We start from the raw sequence: 11332 nt of genomic DNA on the forward strand, positions 1-11332 counted from the left end.
TGGATGGCTAGTATGGATAAATCATGGAAAAATAAGTTTCCATACGTACATCTAATACTTACATGAGACCTGGCGTTCTCTCGTTTATTCTCTTTAACAAAGCCCGGAGTCGTACTCTACGGCTACTATAAATCTCTTTCTAGTTTATTATACGCCTTTTTCGTAGAGTCTACGGTGGGGGGTTCGAATCCCGGTCCGTGGCTCGAGCATGACGAGGAGCGCTACACCTTCGCTCTTCTCTCTCGCGCGGATCTTGATGCGCTAGGCCATCGATTTTCGTCGATCGCTCGCAGCGACGGTGGTATTGATCCGACCCCAGGCGGGAGAAGCTAATGTCTAGAATACCTGAATCCTCCTCGCTCACGACCACGGCATCACATCCCTGCTGCGTGGCCTTCTTCTGGAGCTCCTCGTCGTCGTCTTCATGCTCCTCGTCTTGATCTTGATCGTGGGAAGGATCACGGAGGCGTCTATCCGCTCACCAGGTTCGTTTTTCCACTGCTGGACAAGATCGTCAACACAAGGAGCAGCAGCACCGCTGTGAGAAGCTGCGCGATCAGACGCTTGGATTCCACAAGGAAGGATCTGAATATCCATACGTTGCTGCTCCAGCAAATCCAGCTCTTGGTGGTGATGGTGCTCGAGGAGTTTTCTCTACGATCACGCGTGCGGTCTCCTATAGCGATTCTTAAGTCTGCGACAAGTACTTGTGCGCAGTGGATAGCCAGATTGGAGGGAGCTTACGCAGATTTGCTGGTGCTAGACAAGAATCCAATAGCAGATCAACCTGGTTATGATCCGAGAAACTGTGAAGCTGCCAAAGGGACTGGCGACCAAGATAGATGGCAGAACCGTTGAGAGCTCGACCAAGTAAGCACGTGTTTATGATGTTCTTACAGTGTGAATCTGTAGAGGATGACCCTTGAGGGAATGTAATACTCTGAGAAGGTGTTATGTATCATTCATTTAAAGTTGACGGTACGATTCGGCGTTTTTTCTTTGCGATCCTTCTATTGAATCACGCAAAATCAATATTGACGTTTTGTTGCTAGCGCTTGTGGCCATCTTGTCACAAGATGCTTCTGCCGCTGTATAAATTTTAGCTGCTAGTCTTCATACAACATCATCCTATTGCATTTCAAGCTGTAAGTTGCTCCATGCATTGCTCTTATGCTTTACTCTCGGTAACAATTTTCTTGGTTTGCAGATCACAAGGAGGGATGACGTCCAACACCAAACCAGTGAGGCTCCCACACTACTTCACGCTGAAAAATGCCGAAGGGAACTACCTGACACTGAGTGCTGTTTTGAACTACCTCCCTTTCAACTTCTCCTCCAAGGAGAGAACCCGTCTTTCAACATATGAAGCTCTCTACAACTCCAAAGACAACTCGGATTCGATGGTGATGATCCGTGCTCCAAACAGCCGCTTCTGGAGGAGATTTTACGACAATTCTTCGCCAGGAACAATTCCGTCAGACCATGAAGAGCCCAAGGATCCAAGCGACAAAGCTTATCATTTCCAGATCGTCGAAGCTCCCGATGCCAAGAACAAGATCGTTATCAAGTCCAGAATCGACGGTCTCGACGTTTTCCCAGCGGCCGAAGTGCAGAGCGCCGAAAGCCTTGCTCTCAACTTCCCGACTTTCTTAATGCTCAAGTCTTCGGGAGATGGTCGTTGCGGTGCAACATGGACAGCCGCGAGCTCGAGGGAGCTTTCCAGGCCACGCCACTTGTGGACGGGAACTTTATCTTCCAGAGCGTTACGGGCAAGCTCTTCTGGCGCCGGGACACTGGCAACGATAGCTGGATCATCGCAGACAGAGAAAAAGAAGCCGCTCTCAAGGATCCCCGATGCCACTTCAACGCATCCAGAGTGAGCAAGAACATGATCACCATCCGCTGCGTCGGAGACGACTCCGACCTCTTTGTCATCCGCAGTGACAAGGACCACAAGCTCAAGGCCACCGCCACGAATGTCGACAACGCTGCGACACACTTCATTGTCTATGAGGGATCCAGCAACAAGCACATCTTCAACGTGAAGTACCTGCTCGGGCTTGCGGAGGTGACGGATATCCGTCCTCTGATCGTCGGCCAAGGCTCGGTGGTGAACAACGGTTGGCCAGAACGCCGACCTCCAGGTTTAAGTCAGCTTCACCGAGTCCGTATCAACGAGCAACCGCTGGATGACGTCCCAGACGGTGGGACTGGAAACCAGCCTGACCGTGAGCGCTGGAATCCCCGAGATCGCCTCCGTAGAAGCCACCGTCACAGTCGGGGTGGAGAAAACCACCGAGACCGAGCTCGGAAAGGAGATGACCACCCTGCTTACGTTCCAGTCCGGCTATCTCATTAAAGACGTGCCTCCCGGAGGAGCGGCGAGAAAGTTTTCAAGCCTCAGGCTCATTCAATTTGATTCTTTTCCCCTTTCTTTCTTGCTCCAGGCCAAGGTGGCAGAGGAGTGTACCAGGGGAAAATGCAGAGTTCCCTTCACGTACTCCACCAAAGCTACTCGACTCGACGGCATTGACACGAAAGTGGAGGACGAGATCGATGGTGTTTACGAAGGTGTGTCCATTTTCAACGTCAGGGGCGTGATCAGTGGCTCGGCTCCATCCAAACCAGCCGCTGCTTCCAAACCAGCTACTGGTAGTGGTGGTCTTGTGGGTTCTGTTGTTAGCGGAACGGGAACTGTGGTTAGTGGAGTTACCAAGGGCACTGAGAAAGTCGTGGGTGGTGTTGTTGGTTCCCTGTTTGGCTGATGAGAGTTTCATCGACTAAAAAATTATGGTGAGTTTTATGTAAAGCTAAGCTCCATTGGCAGGAAAGGTGGAGTGCAGCGATTTGACGGTACGAATCGAAAATGGCGTCTCGTCACTCATTTTGTCTGTCGCTTATTTTGTTTTGCAGGCGATAGGAAAAATAGGCGAAAAATCGTACCTTTCGCTGGAAAGAACAAACAGAGACCTGGGAGCAAGAAGAACTCGGCAATATCCAGAGGACAAGACGAAGATAAGCTTGCATTTTTACGCTGTTTCGTATCACTGGCGATTGTAAGTTGATTTTAAGTTCGCTGGAGTCAGTGGACTGTTTGTTTTCTTGATCCCAGGTTGGCAATTCGAGAGTGTCGTGGTTGCCTAGACGAGGCTCAACACAAACGATGATACAGGAGAAGACTACAAAGAACCGGAAAGTTAAGCTTACAAGATCTTTTCTAGCAACTCTAAAGCCCGGAATGGGATCCTCCACTCTCGCGAAACACGAGCGACGGGAAGACCGCGGCAACGGAGCCCAAGAACACGCCCATGCCGATCCCAATCTTCCACCGGCTGCTCATCGAGGACGGTGCTGGGATCGACAATGGGAGTTTTGGGGAATGGAGCGGAGCTCGGTGGCGATGGCGGAGAGGTCGCTGCCGCTGGCACAGTGACTTCGTAAGAATCTGGAGCTGCAGCTGGAGCTTAGGAGCTGGGTCTGGAGCTCGAGATGTTGTTACCTGGAGGGAATTGAAGGCTACCACCCGCTGTGGATCATCCTCTTGTCCCTTGCTCGAGGGCTGTTTCTCTCGAATCTCGATCCAGAGAAAGATTTTCAGTGTTTGGTCGATCAAATCGGTTCCCGTAATTGTGGTCGCTGCCGTTATGATTTTCAAATGGAAAAGAATACGCCCTTAAGAATTTCCTAAGGGGAATTTGGAAATGGATCATTCTGATGGTAAATATCATTCATTTAAAGTTGACTGTAAGGAACTGCTTCTTTTAGCCCATCCTTAGAATTGCACAGGATCAACGTGATGGTTTGTTGTTATCTGAGAATTATTTGCCTTGCTTGTGGTGATCCATAGCTCCACCTTCTCATCTATAGGTATACATATTTACTGCCTCTGAGATCTCATCTTGTCGTGCAAGCATTTGGACTGTTGATCTGATTGCTTATGCTTGGGGAGGTTGCCCAGATTCTGGTGCTGCACTGTTGGGCTGCCCCACCACCTTGTTAGCCATAACTGTTGTGATTTGAGTGATTGATTGTGATCAATTGAATGGGAGTAAGTTATGAGGTGCGTGGCAATGGACCATTTGAGATCGCAGTCAAGCTGATGTTGGTGAGATGTTCTTGATTTGCCTAGAAATATAGCTAGTTTGCTTATGGCAATACATTAATAGAATGTGTGATAATGCAAAAAGCTAAAAACCATTAAAGAACAAATTAACTATCATCAAAGATTATCAATCATCTATTTAATAAAGGTGCATAATCACTATTATAGAATAATTTACCATCCCAAAGATCAATTATTACCAATAATTACTATATATAAATACTACCTTTAACATTAGAACTAAAGAGATAAAATGCCTTTCCTGACAACTCCTAGCAAATGGAATAATGAACATAAGAACTTAAGACTAAAAACTTGAAGAAGTCTATAAGTAAATCATGATCATAAATCTTGTATTAATTAGCTTCAGTGCTAAAGAATAATTTATGGTATAACCCACAATATCTTCCTTGACACATTTATAAGCCAAACTTTATAATGCAAAAGCTAATGAAAAATATATTTACATCAATTTAAAAGCCAAGACACAACTATACTCAACAAATGATCACTAAATTAATTTTTCATGAATACATTTATCTATAGCAAGACTTAACTCACTCTATAATATGAATCATCAATAATCAATATAATCCCAACTCAATCCAATGAAGATTTAATAACTTCAATTGATTATTAAATTTTTATTTTGTAAAGTTAGCATAACCTATCCTAATTCACTTTTTAAGGAAAAGCCAAAATTTAACCTCTATTAAACAATCTTGTTTAAAACAAGATTAACTCAATTTGTCACTCAGCATTTAAATACCAATTAGCAAATGCACAAATGTTAACAACACAAAACTAAAGCCAAATTATCAAACTAATGAAACAAAATGTTAATTTTCAATGAACCCAACTTATCACTAATCATTTGAATAACCACAAATTAAAATATCTAACTTCCTTAGTATACTTATAGAGAAACATCTCATCTCACTTAGATCTTAATTTAATTAATCTTGATATTAACACATCACTGATCAAGGGATGACCACTTATGGATGGATAGCCTAGTCTTTGAGAGATGGGACGGTGATGCAGGTGGTCTTGGACTACTGATATGCTCTCTAACAATTAAGCTAATTAAAATCAAAGATACTATATTTAGTATCTGAGATTAATCCTTTAATAATACTTAGTTATAGATAAGATATTATCAAGGAATGAATCACCATATTTAAAACTCAATACAATCCAACACCATGTACTAAATGCTACCAGTCAATATTGATAGAGGTGGAATTGACATATCAATATGGAAAAATTATGCAAATCCAATGGCACAATCCTTCGCAACACCATCTAATATAGTAAGCCTATCACTGCTAAATTATCATCGAGTTAAGTAAAGTATTAATAGCCCTTGACCAGTCTACAAATAATCATCAATCATGAGACAACCAACAATCATTTTTTGACTTGTCTTCATAAACCCAAAAATAAAACTCATATCATCAAGTCATATATTTCTTTAGTGAGAAGGTAAGGTAACACTCTAAATACAATATATAGGAACATAAATAAAATGACTACTCAAATTTAATCAAATTGCAATAAGTTTGGTATTATATTTAATTAATAGCTTTGAGCACGACTGTAGGGGCTAGCTATAAATGATTAATACTCAATTGAAATTGAAATGAAGACCATGAGATGGACTCATTTAGGTACACAACCTCCTATTAAAAAAAGCTAAGAAAAATAGAAATATCACTATTCTAGAAGTACAACAACAACTTTTCTACTCCAACTTCTATCCAACCCCAAAAGTTATGTATTATATAAACTACCTACTAAGGTTTAATATAACCAAAGTCAATTTCAAACTTTCTCCTTTCTACAACTTTCTATAACTTTATATACATTCACCTCAACATAATTTCTTATGACCTTCTACCAACAATCTTATATCCAACACTATTAATCACCTTTAAAATCTAATGTAAAGTCAAAATACTAACAAGAAAAATGACATGGAAAATCACACTTTAAGGAAAAATTTTCATCATTCTAATATCACAATGCCACTTCTACTAACACAAGTGCTTTGCAGCATTATGCTTGGTGGTAGATTACTCTTTACATTTATTTAAACTTTATCATTTTGACTTGGTTATAATGGCTATAATGCTTTATTTCGTTAAAGTGGAACTTATTCAGTAAAGTGGGACATTAATTAGCATGTGTCCACATGCCATTTCCTAGTACTTAATTAATATTTATTAATATTTCTATCAGTTTTTTAATTTATTTTTTATATTTCACAATATTATAACACAAAATCATATGAAAAGTTTTTAATTTATAAATTATAAAGCTAAAACTTCAATTTTTTATTGTTGTTATAAAAATGGCATGTGGCCACACACCATAAGTGGGATAATGAAAAATTCCACTTTAACGAAATAAAGCATTATACACTTTAGCTAAAGATAGTGATGTTCAACTTAGTTGTTTGCAATTAAAGTGTTAATATATGTTCTATAGCAATGTGAATACCTCAATTACATACTTTTGTGAGACACAAATTCTTAAGCCCCAAAGTGGAGCCAAAAAGGTGCCATGTGGTAGTGGCCGAAGTGGAAGCTAAACGAGTGTAACACATTTGAACTAAAAACTTCAACTTGGATAGTCGAGAGTGGGAGTGAAACTCCCAAGGAAGTGCTTGAGGAACGAGCACGAAGCAAGCAGTAAGTGAATCTTTAGAAAAGGGACACAAGAGGACCAACACATAACACATGGAAATGTTGAGATAGAGTCCGAAATAGAGTCCGAGAAAGAGTCTAAAATAGAGTCTGAGAAAGAGTCCAAGATAGACCCGAGAAAGAGTTTGAGATGGGCCTGAGAAGGAGTTTGAGATGAACTGAAGATGGAGTCCAAAATGGAGTCTGAGATGGACCTGAAATGGAATCCGAGATGGACCCAAGATGGAGTCCAAAATGGAGTTTAAGATGGAGTCGAGATGGAGTCTGAGGTCAAGACTGAGGCCAAGGCTGAAACCAAGATTGAGACCGAGGCTAAGACCAAGACCAATACTGAGACTGAGACCGAGTTTGAGTTTGAGGGTAAAAGCCTAAAGCGTTCGTCTCCTAGACCTTAGGGGGTTTGGTGCGCTCCAAGAGTATAGTAGAGGGAAGACTCAAATAGAGCTAATTTGGCTAAGAAAGGCTAGTGTGACCAAGGAAAGTTATACCCACGTGGTGGGTGATAATAAAACTATTGAGGAGTCCAAGGTTAAAGTAAATATTGATAGACAAATGGGGTAATTTGGTGAAGTGTTCAAGAACTGACTCTAGCTCCCTTGGGAAATCGAATGGTTGATGCTCCCAATCCAAGTGTGGGTGGCATTACTTATTTGGATACTTGGCATGGCTCATTAAAACCTCACTCTAGCCATATGGCTAGGGCACTTAAAGGCGGAAGGTGGGGACAGTACCCACAAAGCTCACATAGGGCCACGGTGTTTTGAAATATTGTCTCGAAGTCCCAAACTATGGAAAGGAAAAGGAGCAGTCCTCTAGTGTAAGTGACCAAAAATACAGTTACATAGTGAGGAAGTCCCAGAGGATAGTGGGACTTAATAGTCGGGCCTTTGGCCATTGATCCAGTGGCAGTGTTGGTGAGCACGGCCGTGGATGAAGAGGAACTTGGTGGGGATGGAAAAAAGGATATTGGGGAAGGGTGTTCCCCATATCTCTAGGCATCTTAAGGGTGATAAAGTGTGGTCAAAGGATGACCACTCATGGGCAGATGGCCCAGTCTTTAAAAGACGGGACTATGATGTAGATAGTTTTGTATTACTGATGTAATATGGGTGAATTAGCATAATATACTGATGTTGGTGGTACCTTTGGGTGTCAATCATGGGATTGAACACGTGGACCACTTGGACCAAGTGCAAAAGCTAAGTGGCATAGATGTTATTCATAGGGTTAACAAGTCCCAAGTCAAAAATAAGACTTATAGAGGTTGTGAACGAGACTCCTTCAAATGGTTAAAGGTGTGATTAAGTGATTAAAGTAGAATGGAAAATTTAGTTATTTATAACTTTCTCTATTTAACAATTTACTCTAAGTGTTAATGGATAACCAACAAATTATAGCAAATAAACATTAAAACTTTTCCAATACCCAATGGGCAAATTCTCAAGGAACCAAGATACTAATACTATCTTAATATATAATGGATCATTTTGAACATTGAGTCAAAGATACCACACTATTATTATTTACAAGTAAACTAGCATCATTATCAACCACTTTGGGGCAAGGAATTGTCCTCCTAAAAAATAATGACTATTTAGTCAAGGTTGATCTTGGTGATCTTTCCAGCTTGAAGTGTTGATTTCTCATGTTTGTCAAGAAAAATCTTCAAACTTATTGGTTTAAGATGAACTTGGTAAAAGTTTAGAAGTTGGTCCCAAGACTTGCAACAATCTTAATTATCAAACTTTTACTTATGACATGAAATCAACAACTACATCTTTGGCCAAGGAAGCATATGTTGCACCCTTCAAAAAAACGTGAAGAGCATCACAATCAGAAATTATATATTTAACAAAAAGTAAAAGAGTGATTTTTCTTGAAGAGAAAGAAGAACAAACTTATTGCATCCCCACCTATATTGCATTAAATTTGTGAGCAAACTTTGATTAACACAAGTCAAAACACTATTCACTTAGTTGTAGGAGCATATTATACTATTCACTCGGGCAAGTTGGAAAAGTAAGTTGTAAGAGTTAATTAAGTTTTATTCACTCACCTGCGAAAAACTTACAAGTGAAAGCATTTTTCTCACTACATAGTGAAAAATAATAAAAAGAAGATGAAAGGAAGAGAGAGAAGTTCAGGACTATACCTTTTCATTGAAAGTAGAAGAATATAGAGTTAAATGAAGCCACAATGGGTATCAATAGTGGAAAGATTGTAACAGCTAGAGTAAGATTGCCAAATTAGACTCTTGGACTAAAAACTACACCATGGAAAGTTTATTGCCACCATTGATAGCTTGGAATTCCTAGTTGTGTGAGTAGTGATAATTTAAAAGTCACAAACCTCTAGATTTGAGTTATTATCTATCATTTATTCTTTAATAGTAAAGATTAATGTCTTGGACTAAATTAATTTTGAGAAAATATAAGTTATCTTTATAAAAAAAATGGACTATTTGTCTTTTTTTTTCTAAATTCATTGTGTGTAAATAAAACTCCATATTATATGTTTTTCTGATAAAAATTATGAACATACCTCCATTAAGTTAGATAATTTTAGCCTTCCATCAGCTCTAAAATCAATTTCAGTATTTCAGAAGAAATAATTTCTAATATAATTTATGTGTAACATGAGAATAACTATTAATATCTACATAAAGTTTTCCTTTAGAACTATGATACTACCAAATTTGTTTTGTAAATTTCATATATAGTTTTAAGAGTGTGAATATTCACCATATTTATGTCATTTTATATGAGTTTGTTATAAATGTTTTGCTAACATTTTCAATTTTTGTTGTTAAAATAAATAAAGTTTAAGAGTATTTCCCTGGAGATTATATTTACTTCACAGTTTCAATTTGTAAGCTTAATATTTTTAAAACACATTAATTTTAGTGATTGATGCTAATTTTGAATGTTTCTGTTGCAGGTTGTGGTTATCTTCAGCTTTAATTTCAAAAAGATAATACTATAATTAATAGTCTTATTTATGATAAGTATGCATTATTATAATATTATTTATCAAAATATTAATTAAAAATATCATTTTCACATCCTTTAACTAGCTTATTTCACTAGCGCCATGAAAATTAAACCACAGACCTCCATGCCATATTCACTGTTGGCCAAGATTTTGGAGATGGTGGACAGCGATTACAACGATTTTGATGGTGGCGGAGAGGAGTCAGTTCTGCCCTTCCATCGTCTAATGCTGTGTATTGCGATTACGATGAGCCTGTGGAGCCCGAGGTAATATTGTTCTGCTCCATTTCAAGCAGCAATTTTGTGCCTTGGATTGCTCTTCCAGGAAGAGGTTGAAGAGCAAGAAAACAATGAGGAAGCACTGGAATTTGACCAAGTATAAGAGAGCTCGCGTGCTTGGGACATGGGCTTCTTGGTCTTGCTAGTGAGAACTCTTAAGTTCTTTTTCTTTCCTGATTGAACAACAACAGTATGAATGATGGTGGAACTGGAGGGTGAGACAGATCCATTCGAGCTATAGAAACTCTGAAAAGGAATTTGTGTGGAGCGACTCTTGAATGTTCTTTGCAGATTTCTATGTGAAGGGAAGATCCCTTTTACGATTCGGCAGTATCTCCGAATGAGAGAGTGGTCCTCTTCGTGCGTTTCTAAGAGGTTACGAGATTGGGGAGGATTCTTGGAAGAGACAAGTTGAGAAAAATCTCAAAAGATTCGTGGGATACTATGCATATGCTTTTAGGGTTCTTTGTAGATTAAAAATTCGCTAGGGTTTTCTTTCATTTGTAATGGAGGGGGCGCGGATCATCTCTGATCTCGATGGAACAATGGTACGCATCGCAATGCCGCTCGTTTCTTCTTCAATGCGCTCTGGGCCGCAGATTATTTCCATGACTCACTTCTGGTGTTCTCAACTGGAAGATCGCTGACGAGGTATCGCCTGGTGAGGCGGGAGAGGCCGCTGCTCACGCCGGAGGTCACGATCTTGTCTGTGGGGACAGAGATTATGTATGGCGATGCCATGGTTGATGGGTAGAATGCACAATACAGCACCCCCTTTAATTTAGGGTGGGCCCCATTTGCTTATTCAGATTTGCATGCCACCTCATTGTTTACATAGGCATGCCACCTCATTACTGAAAATTAAAGATTATCATTAATCAATGGCATCTTTCACATTCTCTCTCTTCTGAAAGAAGACCAATTGTAATACAAAATGTAAAAGAATTTACCTTACTATTAGTTTTCTCAATAAAATTAGAAAAAGAAAGAATACTATCTTGAGCATGATTTACATATTCCAATCTAGCCATAATACTAAAGAGAATGAATAAAATAAGAAAGAAAATATAAAGACAATGAAGAAAAGCCTAAAGCTATATACATATAAATTATAGCCGTTCATTCATTGGCTAATTATAAAATTATAGTCGTTAACATATCTGTTAACAACACCTACTAATTAAAATTTAACATTACTAATTTAGAGTTAATCTTTAAACATTTAAGGTGCACAGCTGGACATGATGAAGCGC

This window comes from Selaginella moellendorffii, unplaced genomic scaffold (genome assembly GCF_000143415.4).
Source record: "Selaginella moellendorffii unplaced genomic scaffold, v1.0 SELMOscaffold_173, whole genome shotgun sequence".
Classification (NCBI taxonomy): Eukaryota; Viridiplantae; Streptophyta; class Lycopodiopsida; order Selaginellales; family Selaginellaceae; genus Selaginella; species Selaginella moellendorffii.